General features: G+C 36.4%; 1 protein-coding gene across 11 annotated transcripts in view; it reads left to right on the top strand.

Moving 5' to 3' along the window:
* EYA4 (EYA transcriptional coactivator and phosphatase 4) overlaps nucleotides 1-23,073 on the top strand; it is a 306,653-nt gene that overhangs the window by 112,355 nt on the left and 171,225 nt on the right. The window lies entirely within an intron of this gene.

Genomic DNA, 23,073 nt, shown 5'->3' on the forward strand with positions numbered 1-23,073 from the left:
GGAACTATCAGTAGTTATATAGGACAGGAAGTAAATCAAGGTCACTACAGCAAAACAAATATATAATCATTGTGCTATAAAAAGACTATTATCCTTTAATTTTTATATATGAATATTTGTGACTCATTGTCACAGACCATCTTTCCTCTGATGTCTATACTCCACCCAGAATTACAAGATTAATTTTCCTACAAGAAACACATGATTAGTACATAAATATAAAGGCCAAGAGACTTTGAAAACTTGGAGTATAGTGCTTTTCAAATGAAAATATGGTGCATGAATAAATCTGAAGGTAATTTTATTCATTAACTTATTTAACAAACATTTACATTTCTCTCTTTAAGATACATGTAATAATGCATCTCATGATAGTTGAGCCTAAATTCCCAAGGAACAGACACAAAAATGTCAGTATTATGAGCTCATTCTGAGGTACACTCATTTTTGGACACATTACAACTTAAAACTATATCTTAATTGTCATAATTACCAATGAATCTTAGTGAATGTATGTGTGTATATATGTATTTATCCTTATATATATTTACATTTATATATATGAGAGATTCAGGAGCCATATGCATTGCAAATACAGAGTGAACCAGTATACAGAATGTTAATTAAAGCTAGCAGCAAAAAAAATTATGATATTTTACAATTACATTTTAGATTTTTTGTGTACTACATTTTAGATTGACTTATGTACTACATTGTGCTTGCTACCAATTAGGTTGGACAAAATGATTTTTAATGAACCTATTATCTTTGAGGACCTGTGATTGTAATGGTTGTTCTAAATATGAGTATTCCAGTTTCTTATAACAAAATTCATTTTTGTTTTATAAATCTATATCTCTGCATATATATCAGTACAAAACCTGTGTGTGTGTGCGTATGTATGTGTGTCTGTGTGTAAAGATCAAAAACCATGATGAATACAGCTTTAAAAATTTTCAACATAAATTTTCAACATAATTCTGCATTTCTTTTTTTTTAAGAATAAGCTTATGCCATCATATTGGTCAGATAGAAGGAGAGCCATCTCATCTTTTGTTTGTTAGAGAGTTTCAATTATTTAATAAGTGCAAGTAATTAAGACATTAAGAATTAAAGTGGCTCCAAGAGGAGCTCTGAGCCTCTGAACTATACAGTGTTGCCTCAGTTTCTGAGTTTGAGTTTCAACATAAGTGAAAAGGTCCTGCTACTGATTCTTTCAAATTTTTTATAAGATGCAATTTGTTAATATTTTAATCTGTATTAAAGACTGAGATATGAGATAGTATGTAAAATTTGGTTAATAGGAACAGTTACAAAATCCAGACACAGTACCTTTATTTCATGTTAAAATTAGAATTATTAATTATCACCAAAGAGCTTAGTATAAATGTACATTTTTGCATGTATATAACAATTTAATAGTTGATAATGTGGTTCTAAGGGAAGCAAAGATTAGTGTGTGTGTGTGTATGAGAGAGAGAGAGAAAGAGAGAGAGGTGGGCAGGAAGGGGGAGGAATAAAAATGAATGTATTAAAGGGTCAGTACTTTCAAAATTTTGTTTTTCAATAATGAGATTTTATGCACTAATGTAGACAGAAATAATAAAGAATCACCACAGTTATTTCTGTAACATTACAAATGCTTCCAAGTCTCCCCTCAGGTTGTAAGGCAGAGGGGGCATAAACAAAGGGTTCTTCACATGGATCCATAAGGAGCTATATGAGGTTGTATCTGGTATCTGAGTGGCCACTCTTATTTCACAGATAATATAAGAACTTTCTGGTATTAAACTCATCCTCCGCTATTTTTTTTAAATTACCACCTCCATCTGTACAAGTTCAAATATTTTTTAATGTCATCTGCTGCTGCTTTTGAAAATCAGCCTCTCAGGTTTTGAAAGACAACTTGAGAATTGGACACCAGTTCATGCATAATGCATACAGCTTTTCCACTGCTGGCAGAACAGGCTTTCGGCAGCTTCAGATGAGATATACAGTTAAAATCCTTAAATTTGGAAAGGATGTTATTTATGATACAGTGCCTCTCTTTGTGTGACCGAGAATTTGTACTATATCCTGCCACCCCAAAGTAATTCGGAGCAGTATCTGTAACAAGAAGTTTTATTTACAATAACATTTCAACCTCTGTAATTTTGAAGGAAACAGAAGAAATTTTAAATCTTCAAAGATTTTAAGATTCTGTGGGGTTCTGTTGTGTGTATTTGAGACTACTGCCATACAATACTTGGTTCTGGGGATCCCTGGGTGGCTCAGCAGTTTAGTGCCTGCCTTCGGCCCATGCTGTGATCCTGGAGTCCTGGGATCGGGTCCCACATAGGGCTCCCTGCATGGAGCCTGCTTCTCCCTCTGCCTGTGTCTCTGCCTCTCTCTCTCTCTCTGTGTGTGTGTGTATCTCTCATGAATAAGTAAATAAAATCTTAAAAAAAAATACTTGGTTTACCAGCTTTATGTTTTCAAGTATTCAATTGTAGAAGTATTTCTTATGGAGTATGTAATGGTAGTTATTATTTTGGTTTTTATGAATTGCTTTTTCTTTTGATGTAAAATAAATATATGAAAATCCTTCCACTATGTGTCTGAAGTGTTGGGAAAATAAAGGGTGTCTGTGAAAGTAAAAAGATATGAAGCCAGTCCCAGGTTATTTTTCTGGTCCAAACTGGTCCCCAGGATAGTTCAGGGCAGATAGTGGGCCTCAGTAAATATTCGTTGAATGAAAGGTGGCATGAACTTCCTTGAAAATGGATCTTAATAATGATACATTAAAAGAAAGATTTTCAGTAGGATATTAGCTAATCTAAAAATACTAATAAATCCAGTCCCTTCTTTCAACTTTGTTAGTTTTTCCTGGAAAACCACAGAGCATATTTCAGTAATTACTTTGACAGGTAGTTTAATCTCTGAAAGGCAGCTGGCACATTTCTAGAGTGACAGGTTAGTTTATCAGGTCAAGTATTCATTGTGGCAACTAGGCATCCATTCATAAAATGCGTAGAATGTACTCAGTGCAGAATGTACATTTAAGCAGGAATGAGTAGGATTTGTATGGGAAGATGGTTGTGATTCTAAGGAGAAAGAACTCCTAATTCTGTGGACGGTAAACATGTTGACATAGTGGATAGTGGAGAAAAAACAATACATATATATAGAGAGGGAGATAGAATTTAAATATCCTAGCGTATTGATGTGGGCCATTTGGTTAGTATCAGAATTCTGATTGTTTCTAGCCATATTGGTGTGACTCATCTGGTTAGTGTGGGTTAGCTGTCGAGCTTGTATGTTATTTTTATGTTGTTCAAATCTTAAAATTCTAAATTTTCATTGTTTATACTTATTTCCATGTAATAAATTTGCATCTGAAAAGACTGATACTTCTCTAAGGCAGGGGTCTGCAGACTTTATAAAGGACCAGATAGTAAATGATTTAGGCTTTGTTTTTTTTTTTATTTTTTATTTTTTATTTATTTTTTTAAATTTTTTTAAAAATTTTTTATTGGTGTTCAATTTACTAACATACAGAATAACCCACAGTGCCCGTCACCCATTCACTCCCACCCCCCGCCCTCCTCCCCTTCTACCACCCCTAGTTCGTTTCCCAGAGTTAGCAGTCTTTACGTTCTGTCTCCCTTTCTGATATTTCCCACACATTTCTTCTCCCTTCCCTTATATTCCCTTTCACTATTATTTATATTCCCCAAATGAATGAGAACATATAATGTTTGTCCTTCTCCGACTGACTTACTTCACTCAGCATAATACCCTCCAGTTGACTAAATGGCCCCAGTTGCAAGTACTCTGCTCTGGCATTGTAGCAAGGAAACAGCCATAGGCAATGGGTAAAGAAAAGAGTAAGTGTGGCAGTTCACTTCCTGTGAGTTCAGCTGTAGGAAAATTGAAGATAGTCTGTGGAACTCAAAGCCCCACACTTTCTCCACACTTTCCCCTGGAGCCATTAGCTTTTCACACCTGATAAAGTGACCCTCCTCTATGATTACCCACCTGCCTCATGCTTTGTTCTGGTATATAATACTGTATCTACAAGTTCCTGTTTGGTGTTTGTTTGCCTCTTATGCTCATAGACTTTCTCCTAGGAAGACTTGGAGGGGACTTCCATCTTTCTTTGCAAGTTCAGATATGGGAAAGAGTTATACAACATATGCTTGCCCTTCTTTCCTATTTCCTCACTTACGGAGGCAGAGATGCGCAGAGCTGCCTGGTTCCAGAGCCAGTCTTGACTAGGGCTTGATGTATGCTGGTGATCTCAGCCCCTTAAGCTGGCACGTGTGTGATGAGTTCTGCTTCTGTGACTGGTACCTGATAGGGCTGGTAAATGCTAGGCAGGGCTGCAACTGGGCTTTCCTCATGTTCATAGGAGTTTTGATCTGCTGACACCAGGTTATAGCCTGCTTGACTGGACAGGGTGATTCACTCTTTCCAAAGCTCTGGATTATGTTCCTCATACCTTAACTATATAACTGAACTGCTGTTCTTAGTGGGTGGCTAGCCCTCAGTTGACTCCTCTGTTCTTTAAGTGCTGGAGGCACCCTGGTCTCCTGAGATTCTGTCTGGTTTTGTTGCTTAGCCTTTGTCAACTCTCTGTGACTGCCTGAACTAAGCCTCTTTGAATTTTTTTGTTGGCTCCCATATTCTCTGTTTCCTGATGTTGCCAAAGACTCATGTCTCTTTGTTGGCCCTGCGTGAGCTATGTCAAAATAGAGATTATGTTGCTTCATTTTCAGTGTAGTGATAGAAAGTTTAATTTTTTGCTCAACTCCTTAAATTTTAAAGTTATTATTAATTAAATACAAATAAAACTTAGACTAATATTGATTGTAAGGGACATTTTTCAAGGAAATTTAAAATTGGTTCTCAAAGATTTTATAAATAAATTAAAATCAGGGAAAAGATCAGTGAGCTTCCATGTTGGTCATGGTACATAGGAAGCCACATAGGAAGCAATTTGACATTCACAGGAGATAAAAACAAGCTTTCCCACCTACCTCAGTCACGAAGATATACTAGGATGTTCTACTTCTAAATTATATTTTATAATCCTAGGATCAGAGTACTTAATACAGTCCAGTAAGCAGACCTATACAAGAGACTAGTAATTCTTTACATGGTATCAGAAAATTAGGGAAGAAGGTATTGAGTCATAGTAATTGTTTTATTCCAAAATTAGTCTTTAGAGACTGTTTCATATGTATGTAGACTGGAGAGCGAAAAAATGAGATTCCTACAGACCCGTTAGACCATGCCAGTGACAGTTTAGGTGGGATGGAAAGTGGGAAGAATTCATAGATACTTCCAACTGGTTAGTGTTACTTTCATATAGTTCAGGCTGGTAGACTTTTAATAAAGGTCATGATCATTTTCAGAATCAACATAATCCTTTGTGATAAAAGACACTTGTCTTTTATAGTTTTTTAGAGGCATTTAGAGCAGAGGCTAAGAGAATATCAAGGAGTTGGACCATCTGACATTCAGTCTACTTCACTGTGGTAGTAGGAGGTTTTTTATTTCTCTTTGCCTAGTTTTCTCATGCTTAAAATAGTGCTATTAAGAGTAATCAATTTCATAGGGTTGGTTATGTAAGGGTTAAGTGAGATTAATGCACACATGTTATTATTAATACTTGGGAAAAAATACTCTGCTCTACTATTACTAGCTGTATGACTGTGGACAAATTAGCTACATCATCTTTGTTTATATGTCCTTATCTTTTTTTTTTTAAAGATTGTATTTATTTATTCATGAGAAACACAGAGAGAAGCAGAGAGACATAGACAGAGGGAGAAGCAGGCTCCATGCAGGGAGCCCAATGTGGGACTCGATCCAGGGACTCCGGGATCACACCCTGAGCCAAAGGCAGACGCTCAACTGCTAAGCCACCCAGGTGTCCCGAAGTATAGGTAATCTTTTAACACATAATAGGTGCTCAGTAAATGATAGCACTCATTGGCATTCTATAAAGAGAAAAAAATACCTGGCTTAAGTGATTTGTATTTTAGGGAGAAAATTAAAAAAAATAATAAAATCTATCTTCTATATGTCACTTATTTACATTATTTTTTATAGGTTCCTCCAATATAAATATGTTAAAAATGTAGTCACTAATAAAAGACAGTTTAGTGTTTTTAATGGATCAGGAAATAGGTAAGAAATACCAGATATAAATGTGAGATATATATATAAAATTGTTTCTTGAGGTGCCTGGGTGGCTTAGTTGGCTAAAAATCCAGCCCTTGATTTTGGCTCAGATCATGATCTCAGGGTCATGAGATGGAGCCCCACGTTGGGCTCCATGTTAGACATGTAGCCTGCTTAAGATTCTCTCTCCCAGGGCACCTGTGCAACTCAGTTGGTTAAGCATCTGCTTTCAGCCTGGGTCATGATCCTGGGGTCTGGGATCAAGCTCTTTGTGGGGCTCCCTGCTCAGTGGGAAGTCTGCTTGTCCCTCTCTCTCTGCCCGCCCCTCTCGCTTGTGCTCTCTCACGTGTACTCTCTGTCTCTCAAATAAATAAAATCTTTTTTAAAAAAGGTTTTTATTTATTCATGAGAGGCAGAGAGAGAGAGAGAGAGAGAGAGAGAGAGAAAGAGGCAGAGACACAGGTAGAGGGAGAAGCAGGCTCCATGCAGGGAGCCTGACATGGGACACGATCCCCGGTCTCCAGGATCATGCCCTGGGCTAAAGGCGGCGCTAAACTGCTGAGCCACCTGGGCTGCCCGAATAAATAAAATCTTAAAAAAAAATTCTCTGCCTCTGCTCCACAGCCTAGGCTCTCTCTTTCTCTCCCTCTCTCTCTCTCTCTGAAAAACAAATTGTTTCTCAAGACCTAATACTGATGAATTTTAAGATCTTGAAAGTGGATTGCTTTGATAAATCAACAGGTCTGCAGAAGACACTAGACCCTTACAGGTAAGCATTTAGCTTATAAAAATGAATGTTTATGTACAAGTCTCATCTGCTGTCAAATTCAAAACCTTGGAGATTTCATTCAGTTCAATAAATAGAGATCTGCTCAAGTGCAAGGAATTTTCTCTATTCAGTCTATTTTCAAAGTGTCTTTCACTTATTTGTCTACATCTTTAAAAATAGTTTTATACAGCAACCTGTCCTAGATTTTAGAGTGGTGACAATTAATTCTGGTGTATTGTGATTTGATGAGTAGGTCTGTTTATACCATCCAAACTTTCCAAAGTTTTCAAACTTTCTTGAGCTTATTTTTCTGCCATATTTGTTTTCCCAGTATAAATACTGTGTACCCTAAAAGTCTTATTATGTGCTAACAAGTCCATTCCTGGTCTAGAGCCCAAACCTTATTGAGTAACTACAAAATTTTTACAGGCACAGCAAAGAATTAAAAAAATGGCAGCGCTACCCTCTCAGAAATGAGCTGAAATTCTAGCTGAGGAATTTGAAGTCAAATGATAATTTTTTCCCAATTAAAAAAATTTATAGCTATAGAAACTCTTAGCCTGTTTCCTTTGAAAGAACAAGTCACAGAGATCAACAGTAGAAAAATCTTAGAAACATCCAGTCTTGGTTGATTGTTACATATTTTTGTGAGAACTGTGTATGCTCACAGCCAATTTTATGTTGCATTTGTAGTCATAATGTCTTCTTGTGCAACTGTTCCTAGTTCATATTGGTGGAATTAAATGGTTGGTATTTCTTGGAAGGCCTGGTGTTTTCCCACAAACTCCCTGTGTCTTATTTGCTTAAGACCTGCCATCATAGTACAGTATATATCTGCATATAAATTACATAGTTCAAACTATGTAAGGGCTATTTAGGATTCTTTGTGGAAGTGACTGGTGACATGATATCAAAGAATCCCAAAGTGACATGTTTGGGATCAGCTCTAAGGGGGAAAAGACATCAGTTGGCAGAGAAGGAGCCTGGAATGCAAAGGAGTGAATATGACCTATTTGGAGAAAGTGGATCGGTAGGACCAGAGTTGGAAATTGCCCATTTAGTGAAAAATGTGCAGTGTGTAGGAGAGAGAAAAGAAAGAGAGTGGAGAATATCAAGTGATTCAAAGAGGACCTGTATCAGAATTTTCTAACCCTATCAGCTAATTGAAAAATGAAAGAAGGGGATCTCTGGGTGGCGCAGCAATTTGGCAGCAATTTGGCGCCTGCCTTTGGCCCAGGGCGCGATCCTGGAGACTCGGGATCGAATCCCACGTAGGGCTCCCTGCATGGAGCCTGCTTCTCCCTCTGCCTGTGTCTCTTCCTCTCTATCTCTCTCTCTCTGTGTGACTATGAATAAATAAATAAAATCTTAAAAAAAAATGAAAGAAGCTGCCTAAAAATACTGTGCATTGCACTGATAAGATACATCAGGAGTGTCTCCTTGTTAAATGTTAAATCCATACATTGGATAGAAAATAGACTAGATGTCTTCCAAGATATGCTGCAACCTCAGAGATGCTGTGATTCTGTTATTTATATTGCTGATCAATGAACATTGAATATGAAATACTAATACAATTGATTACTCTGTTGTTATAACTCTGTTATAATGAGTTCACTGCAATGATTTTTTTTTAAGTACTAAAGTGATACATTTCTTCATGAGGGAAGATTGTGTCCCATTTCTAACTTGATTTTCTAAATCCCAAGTTAAGAAAAATCTGACCTCTGCTAGAGAAATAAAAATAACAACCACAGCTTCGACTGAGATTTTAATATACAAGTATTTCTTTTTATATTACAATCCTTAAAATAAACTAAGTAGAATATTTAAAAACTATGTATTTGGCTGATAACATTTGAAATGGCCTATATTTTGTCATACACTGTGACATTCATAAAAGCCTAGATTTTTCTCAAGTAAATGAAAAGATGTCTCAAATGTTTTCATTCCCCTGAAAGTCTGCTTTAGTGGATTTCATTTTTTTCTTATGTTGATTTGCCAGGATGTGTATCTTATGCAAAGTGCAGTGAGAGCAGTGTTTATCACGGTGAAGTACTTGGTAACTAGAAGTGCTTAAAAATTATGACTTATGTTAGTTCATGGTAAATTAAAAAACAAAAGCACTGACTTTGTAAGACTTTTTACTGGTTACTTTATATAAAGAAATCAAATAAAATTCTGAAGTTTCGTTCCTAATAGTCTTTATTTTGTTTATTCAAATTCCTTCTTGCATTTGTAATGATTAATACATCCTTCCTCATTGTTATTTTGAAGTTGATATTTTGGATTTTTAATTCTGAGACCCTTTTCTATACTTCTCCTATAAAATGAATAAATTGTATGGATTAAAATTTTTACCAAATGGATATGTTCTTACGACTGACAAAATGATGGCCCAGCGTTTTCAGTGGGCTACAATACCTTTGTGAAAGTATCAGAAATCTTGGAAAAACATGACTTTGGAAAAGGATTATACATATGTGTGATCAATATAATTTATCATTGGCAGAATGGTGGAGCACTATAAATAATTCACTTTTTTAAGACCCGACTGATACCTAGTGAATCCCTGTGTCATCATCAGCATTATTTAAAAGATGGTACAGAAGGTAACATCTGGGAGCCAATTCATCATTTAATTAAATTATCCTGTAATGAAATCTTCTGTAATGAGATTAATTTTAATTATTAATCAGGAGTTGACATGGACACAAGGCATCATGAATAATAAATGAAAGCCTTTGCCTGTTCCATTTCTAAGAAAGGACCTACTTTACTGCAACAGTGCTCTTTATACAGCAGTGCTGAGTCCTCGCAATGTGATGGTCCAAGAAGCTGGCTTGATTTCTCTCTCAGAACCTAGAGAGAGGATAATTGATCAATACAATTTGGATTCCAAATCTATGCATTTCCAGTGTGCTCCAGTGATTTTTAGCTGAAGCAGTTTTCATTTTTAAAAGTATTTTGAAGAAAAAAAAAGTATTTTGAAGAGATCAAAGATTGAAAATACATTTACAAAGTAATCTGAGTTCAGTTCTTAATTCAGGTCTGACAATGTCACCATTTTCCCCAACTTTATGAAATTATAATTGACGTAAAATGTCATGTATGTTTATGGCAGACAATTTGAAGATTTGATACGTGTATATATTGCAAAGTGATAACACCACGAAGGTTCATTAACATATCCATCACCTGACTTGGTTACAATTTTTTATTGTTGTGGTGAGCACACTTAACATCTTTAAAGTATACAGTACACTATTGTTAACTGTAGTCACCTGCTATATGTTAGATCTCCAGAACTTACCTGGTAACTGGAAGTCTATATTCTTTGGAAAATATCATCTTTAATGGCTAAAGATAGTTACCACAGTCACTCTTTGATGTCAATTATAGGCATGTGATTGCGTTCTCTTTCAAATGGGCTGTCAATTCTTGAAAGTCTGTCCATGTGGGGTCCTGGCCTCCTACAAGGCTTTCACCTGTCCTGACAAGATAGGAGACCAGTAGACTGAAGCACAATTCAGTGGGCACTCAGCAGTGCCACAGGAGTACTGGGCCTCCATGTGGTCACCAAAGAGAAGCCTTCCCTGAGACTCTGGCTGTATTTGCTTTGCTCAGGTCTTTTAGCTTTCCTTCTCCTTGGTTGCCTGAAGATAGTCATAAAAAAGAGGAATGAGACCTACCTTTGTAGGCCTAGACACCAGGGAGAGGGACCAATTAACAGGAAAGCAGAGTGAATAGCCTTCAAACAAATAAAACCAAACCTGGATCATCTCATCTCCTTGATTGAACGAAGCTCTTCAGTAGATTCCTAATTTCATTTAGACTAAAATTTTATGTCCTTAATATGGCCACAAGACTCCTACATCTTCTTCAGCTTTCTTTCAGCCCACCCATACCCCCACACTCCCCGCCCCCAACTCATCCTGCTTTTGTACCTGTAATATTGTTTTAGGAGATGGGAGATATCATGAATTTTTCCTAATTTGAGGGTTTCATTGTGCAGTTCCTATGGTCTTCTCCTGGATCTTTTCCAGGTGTTCTCCTAGTCATCCTTTAGGTCTTAGCTTAAATGTTACTTCTTCTGAGAAGCCTTCCCAGATTCCCTGATCTAAGTAATTTATCCTCTCATTTGTTATAGTCTTTCATCACCTGGATTCATTCAATACTGTGTTAAATTATTTTGGACTTACCATGTGCCATGCAGCTTTTGCTTTTCTTCAGATAACTTACTGAAATTTGTCCTTATTTAGTCATTTTCTATGATTATTTATTTATCTGCCCTACTAGACTGGGAGCCCCAAGAAGGCAGGGAGTGTGCAGAAACCTTGCCTAGTACCTGTACAGAATATTCCTTTAATTAATACTTGATACATGAGAACAACAGAGATGAGAAGTTCTTAAGAATTTACTCTATCAGACACTAGGATGGGCTTCCTTAGAGGGCAGTGTACTTTCCATCGGTGGAAATATTAAAAAGAGGATAGATAACTGTGTGAGAGTTTGACAACAGAAAGGGGATTTAAACATCATAAAGGAAATTGATGACCATACATGTTTACTCTAATTCTGTGTGGTGATTTTAAATTCCAGGAAATAATCAAGAATTAATTGCTTACTAATTGACTAAGACATTTTCACTTCTTGGTGGTGGTCTCTTAATATTTAGTCACTTCACATAGAACATTTTTCTCATTTATTCTGTCAGCATTTATTGGGCATACGGAATGAAAATAGAGACTACTGGCTCAGCATTGTAGGCATTGCAGTGTTTAACCCAAATTATCCCCGTGACACTTTTCCCCTTTATTTTCTACCAGTCGTGTTAGCAAGAACACTTTCCTAATATTGTAGAATAGTAATGAATATATAGGAAAGGAAAATTGAATAACATGATAGTTGTAGTGTGTAGTATCGCATTCTATAATCTGATTAGATTGTACTTTGCATTTTGGGTGTCATTAATAGGTAATGACAAAACTTTGCAGAGAATAAAATTATCTGGCCTTCTGAAAAAATTCCGGTATAATTAGGAACTTTACTGGTGGGTATATGTATATGTGTGTGTGTGTGTTTGTGTGTGTGTGTGTGTGTATATATATATATATTATATGTATGTAATATATGTATATATACACTTAAGAACTCTTTCTTTTAAATTGGTAAAATTCCACTGCTCTCAGCTATCTCTCCATCTTGACCACTTAGTGTAATTAAAAAGAGAACAGAAGAAACATTGAACCTCTACACAGTTCTCTAGCCTACTTTGCTGTTTCACTCAGTGACAATGAGTCAGTCGTTAGAAGGATATTTCCTACCCCACTTAATAGCCTTCAACTTAAATATGACAGAAATTTGAATTAGCAGATGCACGTGCTAAAAGCAAAACATCTTTGTTGTTGTTGTTGTTGGTATTCTGGTTTTACAAGCCTGAATTGTCTCTGGTGTGCCTCAAAGGCACGTAGGGACAGAATTCATGGAAGTCTTTCTTCACGCTTCTTGTGTCTAAAAGAAGAGATTCAAGCCCTCTGTGTTTTGCAACCAGAGATTTAAAATAGTCCAGTCCAGAATGGAACATTTTCTTTCAGCATGTTTTGTTTGCTTTCAGGTTGATAGTAATAGACTATCAGAGCAGGATTTATTTATTTATTTTTATTCGTGAGTGGTATCTGGAAATTGCATTAATAATTGTGATTAGCAGTCTCTGCCTGGATATATTTCCCTGCTGCCATGTGTTTATTTAGTTGGCCTGTGTCGCCACGGCTGAACATTTTAGCACAAATTAGAAGTTATATTGTGTTTCAGTAGTTTTCCTACATGAGTGTGCATTGGCCAATCTATTTGATCACTCTTAGCAAGAAACAAACAAACAAACAAACAAACCTTAGTGACTTCCACCAAATTGTTTATAAAATAGTCTGTTTTATTAAGGTTCATTTCATTAAGGCTATATTATATGCTCTGAAGGATGATGAATATTAGCATTCATATTAGAAATAGTGCTTGTAGAGAGAATATTGCAGCATCCATTTATCTTTTGTTGAAAAATTACTTTGCTAAAATTTCAAAATCCAGCCAGTAGAACTCCATACAGATCTAGCCAATAAATAATACACTTTAGCTAATTTTAGGAGTAAGAATGTCATCAAAGCTCTAATTATTTTATATTGCTTTTGCTATGATACGGTGTGTTTGTAAGAGGGAATTCTGTATTCCACAAAAGAAAGGAAAGTGATTTTGCAACATGACTGATGATGTGGTTAGAGGTCTTTCTACATTTCTCTTTCTCAAGGTGTAGCCTGTTGATTCCATATTACTAAAATTACCAAATTTTTTTAAAATGGAGAACTATAGCAGTAGTTCTGCAGTATGCCCTTGTATGCTTAGGGCTTTGCTTTTGTTTTATAGCTAATTATAGATGGATTCAGTAATAAATTCTGGAATCGTTAATTGCTAGTTTATACATTTTTACAGGCACTTACATTCTGTCTCTAGTTAGAAAGATGTATAAAAATAATCAGTTATGGGATCCCTGGGTGGTGCAGCGGTTTGGCGCCTGCCTTTGGCCCAGGGCGCAATCCTGGAGACCTGGGATCGAATCCCACATCGGGCTCCCGGTGCATGGAGCCTGCTTCTCCCTCTGCCTGTGTCTCTGCCTCTTTCTCTCTCTGTGACTATCATAAATAAATAAATTAAAAAAAAATAATAAAAATAATAAAAAAGAAATAAAAGTGTCATCTCATTTAAAAAAAATCAGTTATAAAGATGTATAAAAATAATTAGTAACACTATGCATCAGGTTGAGTTACTAATTTATTCAGCAAGTACTTATTGAGCACCTACTGTGCCTGGTTAAGAAAATAACAGATTCTGTTCTTGCTTTCATGTCGCTTATAGTCAAGTTAGTCAAAGAGGGATAAAGCAAATAACCATGCAAATAGGTGTAAAATCTGTCTTATGTACTGCAAGGCTAGGTAAGTCGTTAAAAGGTTTTGCTGAGAAAGGGATTAATTGAGGACTAAAACTGGTTTATAGGTGCTAAGTAGAAGGAGGTGTTTGGGATGGAAATTCTGGTGGGGGAATATCATGCACATTGTGGAGGAGGGACTGGAATATTGTAGATGGAGCCCTGAGAGCAAAGCAAGCTGTAAGTGGAGGAAAGCTGTCCAGATGAGCAGGGGCCAGAGTACAGGCTCTTGAAAGCTAAGGTTATTTTTTTCCTTATCCTGAGAGCATTAGGAACCCCGTCAAGTGTTAAAATGTGTGTGCAAATGTATACGTGTGCAGGAGAGAGGAAGAGAGGTTGAGAGAAAAGATTTGCTTTTAGAATAGCTGTCTTCGGCTGCCCTGTAGAGCATGGATTAGAAGCATTAAAGGATGTAGAGAATGGGTTAGAGGCATAAAAGATACAGAGTAATGATTGTGATTTTTTGTAACCCAAATGGAAGAAATTAAAACCCATGAATCCATAGTAATACTTAGGGGTGGGATGGTGTGGAGAAAAGCTCTTCTTTATAGAAAAAAATGCCAGCTATTTTAAGTGGAAGGAATGATAAAAAGCCACCAGTTTTGCAATTCCTGATTTAATAACTGATGGGAATATTGTTAAAAGATGCAAAAACCATTACATGAATGTCAGTTGGAGAATGGTATATACATATGACACCAAAGTGATAGCACTAGACTCCAAGTGCTAATTACAGAAGAAAATTGTACTTTCTGTTGGAGGGTTGCCACTCCATCAGAGTGCTTTTACTCATGAGTAGGTTTACTCATGGTGGGACGACAACCTGATATTGGAGGCTTTGCATGTGACGTGATATGAAGTTCCCAGCCTCGCATATGCAGTATTTATGCAAAAGGAAAAAAAGGTTGAACCTTACTATAATCAGACCTCTAGATCTCACTCTGTGTTTGTGGTGAAGGTAAGAATGAAGGATCAATTAAATGACACTATAAGGTGGGATATTCTACAAGACTCCTGGTCTAGATGTTTTAGAAGCTTGGTATCATGGATTAAATAGATAATGAGGTTAATATTAAAATAGATTAAAGAGATTTAACAGAAAGATGTCTTGTAAAATATCTTCATTATGTAGGTTTTTTTAAACTATTAAAAAAGAGACCCTTTTGGTTCTTGGGGTGATTGGATACATTAGAGGATTTTACAGTATTGTTAATACCACAAATAATAATGTGTTCTTAGGAGATGGCATATTTAAGGTTGAAATATCAACCTACTTCCAAATGATTTAAAGCAATTATAACTTAGATCAAAATAAAGACAAGTAAACATGAAAAAAATTGGAAGAATTATCTTATTTAGCAGGAGAATATCTGAGCATTCAGTGCACTATTATTTAAATCATTTTTTATCTGTATAAAATTTTCATAGTAAAAATTTGGAGAGAGAGCAGATGGATAGAAAACTAGGGAGTTAACTTGACTCTGTGTATGCATCTGGTTGCGGGATTTCTAGTACTTGACAAAGTAGATAGAGCTGGTGAGATGATCCTTTACTAATTCAGAAAGTCAATGTAACATCTACATCCCAAATCTTCCAAGTCTTCCAGGTTTTGAATACCTGGAATGTAATCACATCAGGAGTGTAAATGTGTATTTTGTGGTATGAGTCTCAAGCCCTGTATCCCTCCACTGAAAATGTGGGACTTTAGGACTGCTTTGTGCCTGCCACAAATAGAATGTGCTTGACTTAACATGGGAAGAAAGGTTGTGGAATATGGGTCAAGAGGCTCTGATAATACATGATATGATAGCTTTGTACCAGGATGGTGGCGATGAGAAAGAAAAGTGGAAGATGAGAGAGAAAGATAAGTCTTAGAGGTAAAAAATGAATACAGTTAACGTTATATTGTTTGTTTTTTTAAAGATATTATTTATCTATTCATGAGAGATGTAGAGAGGCAGAGACACAAGTAAGAGAAGCAGGCTCCCTGTGGGGAGCCCGATGTGGGACTCGACCCCAGGACCCCGGGATCATGCCCTGAGCAGAAGGCGGATGATACTCAATCACTGAGCCCACCCAGGTGTCCCCATGTTATGTTGTTAATGGGGAGTAATGCAGAGAGGGGTGTAATGGACAACTCCTAGGTGTCTGCCTTGTATAACTGGAAGAATGTTGGAGTCAGGCATGGAGAGTCAGAACATTGAAAGTGGGCAAGTTTAGGAAGAAAGATCTAAGGATTGGTTTTAGACATAGTGGGTTCGAGATATTTTGAGAAAATAGGTGGAAACATCATTTGATTATATTGGGTAGTTAAACATAGTTTGGCTATAAAACAGAGCTTTAGAAAAAAGTACTGTAGTGCATTTCTTTCGTACAAAATAGCACTAATTTTGTGTACTTCCCTAATTGCTCTTGCTTGAAACAGTTTCCAGACAATTAAATGAGGAGTTCTTTCTAATTTTAAGCTTTAAAAAAGTACTTTTCTGTATTTTTATTCTCTATAAAGCTGTATTGTGTAAAAATATTATATAAGCTTTTTTTTTTCAGAATTTCTCCAAATATAAAACTTAACATTAATTCTCTATAAGGATTAGAAAAACAAGGGCACCTGAGTGGCTCAGTTGGTTAAGTGGCTGGTTCTTGACTTTGGCTCAGGTTATGATCTCAGGGTCATGAGATCGAGCCCAGCATCCATCGGGTTTCATGCTCAGTGAGGAGTCAGCTTCAGGATTCTCTATCCCTCTGCTCCTCCCCCACCCCCCACCAAATCAATCAATCAATCAATCTTTTTAAAATAAATAAAAAGCAAAATACCTACTTTATTTATTTTTTTTTGGAAATACCTACTTTAGAGCTTACTTTGTGGGCTATCCAATCATTAGCCAAAAAACTTAACCAAAATGTTACTACGATAAGAGATAGATACTCATTTTAAAAAATCAGAAGAATTCTGAGGAAAAAGTCATTTGTAATTTCACTAGCATTGATACTGATAATTTATGCTCATTTTATTTTTATTTTTTATTTTTTTATTTTTTTAATTTTTTAAAATTTTTTTAAAATTTTTATTTATTTATGATAGTCACACAGAGAGAGAGATAGAGAGGCAGAGACACAGGCAGAGGGAGAAGCAGGCTCCATGCACCGGGAGCCTGACGTGGGATTCGATCCCGGGTCTCCAGGATCACGCCTTGGGCCAAAGGCAGGCGCCAAACCGCTGCGCCACCCAGAGATCCCAATTTATGCTCATTTTAAACTCAAATTATGTGTGTGCTGTATATGCAGTGAGTGAATTTATTCCTTTCGTACTATGAATTTTGCCATATTTATTCAACAAGAGGTAACTGGATGGTTCATCTGAACGTGTATTTATATTCCAGAATGGTTCTTTCCGGAAGGTCTCTACTTAATGTACATTGACAGCAGTTCATAAAAAATAAACCTTTTATTTTTACCTCTAGAAGTCAGGTAGATGTCATGACCATTGCATTTCTCTTACAGCTGTATCTTTAAACAAATGATAGTTTAATGTAAGACCATGGCCTCTGATACAACAGTAATTGTGTTATTCTTTTACTCATTGCCACATTTGTGTCTTAAAATAATTTCTTAGGAAACATTATAGCAGCCACACCTGTAGTGTTTAACTTAAATTTGACATGATAATTGTAAAGGAGGTAACAGTTTTAGTTCTTGCCAAAACCACACAGCATTATATGTGTGCATGCAGATATATTAAGTACTAGTCTCTTCTATGCATTGATTGTCGTGAATCCTTTTTATCACTATCAGAAAACCTCATTAGGTGTTGAAATCAATGCTGGGAACACAGGGTGTGGTAAGGAAAGTGATGTGCTAGATGGATATCAGGAGCCTGGTTCTTTGTAAGCTGGGCCACAGACCTGTCATAGGTCTTTATACAAATCATCATGGATGAAATCGTCATTTGGTGAGAGGTTGTACAGTGTGTAAAGACAACTAGTTACATGGCCAAGAAAAAGAACTGCTTTTTGGACCTCTGCTAAAGTAGCACAAGATATTGAGGTCCATTGGGAGAGACCTAGTTCAGTTTTATTAAGTCTCTGAAGGAGAAAAATTCAGATACAAAGTCCAAATTGCTGGTGGGGTGAGTGGAGCTGTAGCTTCTGAGTATCTAAGCAGTTGCTGTAAACACCAGTGTGTTTTCTGTTTGCCTTTAGAGACCAGCAGGTGTATGATGGTTGCAGTTAAGTCAGACTGGTTTAAATGGCCAGAGGTGGTACAGAGCCATCAGTGGAAGAATATCAGATTTGTTTGTTTTTAGGATTGGGGAAGTATGATTATGTGTGTCTGCAAAGCAGAGATTATCCCTGGAGAGGATATGGAAATATACAAGAGAAATGAGGGGAAAAAGTTATTCTTGCTTATTGGTAAAATTATCATCAGACAGGATAATCAGGGATTACTGGCTGCCTCATGAAACATGACAACCAGAAGGGACCTATAGCCTATATTTTGGGCAGAATGTTCAGTGGAAATGTGGTTTTTGAAGTGATAAGAAGAAGAGCTTATTTAGAGAGGGTCTACTAAGAGGTTAAGCTTTGATGAGTTGATTAATAAGCAGTATGACAAGGTACAGGTCGGTGTTTATAAGAAGCTGATATGGAGAGGAACTTGAGAGGTCATGGACTTGGAGACACTGAAGAATGGTTTCCGGGGGCAAAGAAGGTTAGTGACATGATGTTGAATCATCCGGGATGATGGCCAAGGATGCATTACAAAGATGTGTAAAAATAGTTGCTGAAACCAACAGCCAGGTTTGGAAGATTGATCATGGGATTGGTAAAATTTAGCAACCAGTATAGTTAGAGGTTAGTATAGTGGTGGGAAAGACTTATAAAAGACGGGAATGTGAAGTCACAGTAACAGAATTTGTCATATCTGTTGAAGAGTTATGCCACTCCTCTGCTCCAACTTTCCATTGACTTCCCATGTGACTTGCATTGAAGTCCATTTTTATTGACCCACAGGGCTCGATGTCATCAGGACACCACTCTTGAGGACTTCAATTTTGAATCCTTTCCTCTCACTCCTTTGCAGCTCCTTGGCCTCCTTGCTGTTTTCAGACCCTCAAAGCCCAGTTCTGCTTTTGGGAGTCGAACACACCCATCCCCTGGAAGGCTTTGTATCCCATTTATACTTAGACTTCCTTCTCTCACGTCTGTGAGGTCTCTGTGTAAGTGTCATCTTATGAATCCACCCCAGTCCTCTCTAATCTCTTTTCCAGCTGCAATTTCTCATAAGGGGTTATCACCATCTGACATATCTTATATTTTACTTACTTACTTGTCTGTTTAGCTCCACTAGAATGCAGACATCAACAAAGCAGAGATTTTTGTCTGTTTCATTCATGCTTTATCCTTGAGTGTTGACAGAGTACTTGGAACATGGTAACTTATCCATTTGGTGTTAGTTGAATGAATAAGTGATTGGATGGACATGTGGATGAATTTAGCTTAGATGGTAGTTTAAATTATGAAATTAAATAGTAAAGCAAGGATTGATACTCAGGCCACATTTTAGTCAAAGCCATTATTCTTTCTGTATTACCATGTGAATTAATCTGGATCTCTTCCTGAGAGATATGGACAAATATTAACAGTGGAGCCCTTTGTGGAGAGTCAGGTATAATATTAAACTTTAAATTGAAGCTACACTTAACTTTATTAACTTCCAAATAAAAATAGTCTAATAAATTCTAGTTTGGAGGTGTAGCATTGAACAGAATTTAGAAAATTCTTTTTTGTCATTGAAACAAAGGACTTTTGCAATAGGTGAATAAAAAAACAAAACAAAACCATTGACTCACAAATGACTAGCTAAAGGAGAGCAGGATTTCTAGATAAGCAGAACAAAAAAAAATTTCCACTGTTTCTCACCAACTATGTAGCTAATGGGGATGGTGGCTTTAAGCCAGCTACCACTTAAGGGGGATAAAAGCTTACCATTCAACAAGTGAATAGTTAGTGTGGAATGGATAGCATCTACTGAAATTTGATTTTCAGCTGTCTCCCCAAGTGACTGAATACATTTTTTTTCAACCTGTTTATTACTTTTGTAACATGTCTTCTCATAGTCAAAATCAAGGTTAATTATATGAGAGTATGTGGTTTAATGCTACTGAATTTTCTCAAGAATATCTTGAGGATGGTTTGAAATATGCCAGGACCCTAAATGAGCTGACTGAACCGGGGGCATTAATTCACAATGGTCAGGGCTTAGGGGAAATTTACTGACTATATAGATTGTGAGCTCCAAATCCAGATCATAAAATCTCAGCAAATGAGTTGAAATTGAGACTAGCCTCGATTGGAACTAACACCTGTAGGTTTTTTCTGTGGCAGGGTAGAGTCAGGTGGGTGGTACTATAAAGCCATTTTGGATCTGGGCTGATAAAAATCTAAGGATGAATTCTAGCCAAGTGGTAAGTAAGGTACATAGGCAGTTCCAATCCCCAGAAGGGCTTCATGAAGCCTGAACACATTTTCATCATCCAGGCAAATGTGCTGAATTTCAGGACAATTTTAAGGACCTATCTGAGGCAAAGAGAGACCAATGAAGTCAGCAGGCAAATCAAGGGGCAGGGCATGACTGTTTTATTGTAAGCATCTAAATTTAGGTCCTTTATTACACAGGGTTATCTGATAACAGGGTACATTGCTGCTGTCCATTTTGAGACACCCACTGTAACACATGTGGTTTCTAAGACCTTTCTGAACTTGACTTAAAGCATATGTTGAATTTATCCTTCTTATTATAATTCATTGGCATTTTTATATCTGAGTCTGGCTAGGGTAAACATGTATTGACAAGAAAATTTGTAATTTCTGAAATCTTTATTCAGTATATCTGAATCATCAAGGGGATTTTGGTATAAACTAACCAGCACTGATTTATTTTAATGGCAATTTTCTTACATTTCAGTGCTGGTACATCTTTCCTATGGTAAAGATTTGATTCCTAGTTGTGCATTGTACTAAAAGTTCTGTGTTCTGAATACTATTATCAATAATGATCTTTATGATTTTGGTAGAATGAATTTGTGTGTCATTTATTTTGTAAGTTATAGAGGAATGAGCAGTTGCCATAAATAATGACAGCTTACAGATCAATGGCTATTTTGAGGTCTTTGATTTATTGGTTTTAAAAGTTTCTTCTCAGGAGGTAGAGAGTAAATTGATCTTTGAAATGTTTCATGGACTGTTCTAGATTATGTGCAGATATCCAGGGGGATGAAGGAGGGACCACTTTAAGAAGAGCTTGACCTTAGGCTAACCTAGCAAAAGCTCAATTGTGAAGAGATCCATCAGAACTAAACTGTAGGGGCACCTGGGTGGCTCAGTGGTTGAGCATCTTCTTTTGGCTGATCCCAGGGCGTGATCCCAGGGTCCTGGGATCAAGTCCTGTATGGAGTCCCGCATCGAGCTCCCTGTAAGAGGCTTGCTTCTCCCTCTGCCTGAGTCTCTGCCTCTCTCTGTGTCTCTCATGAATAAATAAAATCTTAAAAAAGAACCAAACTACACATTAGCAGATAGAGTTCCTACATAGCACTCCTCAGCTGAATTTATTGGAATGGGTCTGTGACTTGTCTTTTACTTTAGAGCTGCCGGTTTTCATTTCCAGGTTAACTTGTATACTCTTTTACTCTGTCCCTACTTTGCCCTCCTTGGGTCTCAGCCTTCTTTCTCCATTTCTGTTTTCTCTATATAGCTTGATACTGCACTGGGACTCAGTTTCAGCAGGTATCCTTGGTTGGTATCAGTCTCATTCCTTAGCAGCTAACCCCATCCTAGCCCAACAGTCCCTCCACCCGCACTTAGCCCTCCACCCCACCCCACCCCTAAGTGCCACCATATACACACTGGTTAATTGCATTCTGTCCCCATGCTTTAATGATAACAACATACCATTTTGCCATTTACAATGTATTTATATATTTATATTCTTAATTGAGATAGTGGTTGCTATTTCAAAATAAAAAGGGAAGGGTGATGTGATATTTAAAGGAGAAAGATAATTTTCATTAATACTTGTGCATATCTACATATACTAAGAAAGTGTCCACACTTTATAAATATTTTCTATTACAGGGTAGGAAATCAACTATTATGGACTCTTTCTTATATTTACAAAATTTTATTTTCTTATCAGAAAAATACTCTTCTCAAAGACTTATAATTTGATAGCCATTATTTATCAACGTATTTCATTTACTATTAAAGAAATTGTTACTTTGGCCTTTGTCATACTCTCATATAAAAGTGCCCTGTTGTTCTTGAGAAGAGAAGAGAGAATAGGAGATTCTTCATTCAGTATGAGTACAGATGAAGGTAGCAAAACAGAGCATTATAAGAAAAGATAAGCATGTGTTAAACACTGATTAATATTAGACACAGTTATTTGCCAAGGACATTGAGCTAGAAATCAGGAGACCCAGGCCACTGATTATAGGATATATCTGAACTTAACTCAGGTCCTTGGTTTCTGTATTGAAGTAGATCTGGACCTTATGATTTCAAATATGTATAATAAGGAATGTCCATGCTCCTTTAATTTTGAAAAGATTTCTGATGTTTCTTCTCATTTTTTAAAGATAGTTTTATAAATTTAAGGGTTTAAAGCTATGTTTCAGTTAAGAAGTTTGCTTTTGCTTATGACTATATTAACTTAATTGTATTAATCTTATCTGATTGATCTAGATTTTCAGTTCAACACTCTGATTTTGTTCTATTTTATTTTGTTAATTTTAGGTAGTACACCAATTTAGGGAAGAAAACTGCCTTTAGACAAAGTTGGTATTTAAATAAGATGGCATTTGTTAAATGTCATATATATGTTTATATATTTATTTATAAATTATGTAAATGAAAAATATTTCAATATAGTATTACATATAAATGTGTGCATGTGTACATAACCAATTGTGGATTTTGATAAATATTTTTAATCATATCAAAGTGGCATCTCTTCCTTTACTCATACATTTTCACTTGTTTTGTAACAACATGAATGATCTAAAACTTAACGGCATTTATGTAATATTATACTATATGTCAGTATCATCAAAACTGAGAAACTTACTGGCTTATGTCCTAAAAATGCCACTAATTCCTTGGGTTTT

Source organism: Canis lupus, chromosome 1 (genome assembly GCF_048164855.1).
Source record: "Canis lupus baileyi chromosome 1, mCanLup2.hap1, whole genome shotgun sequence".
Taxonomy (NCBI): domain Eukaryota; kingdom Metazoa; phylum Chordata; class Mammalia; order Carnivora; family Canidae; genus Canis; species Canis lupus.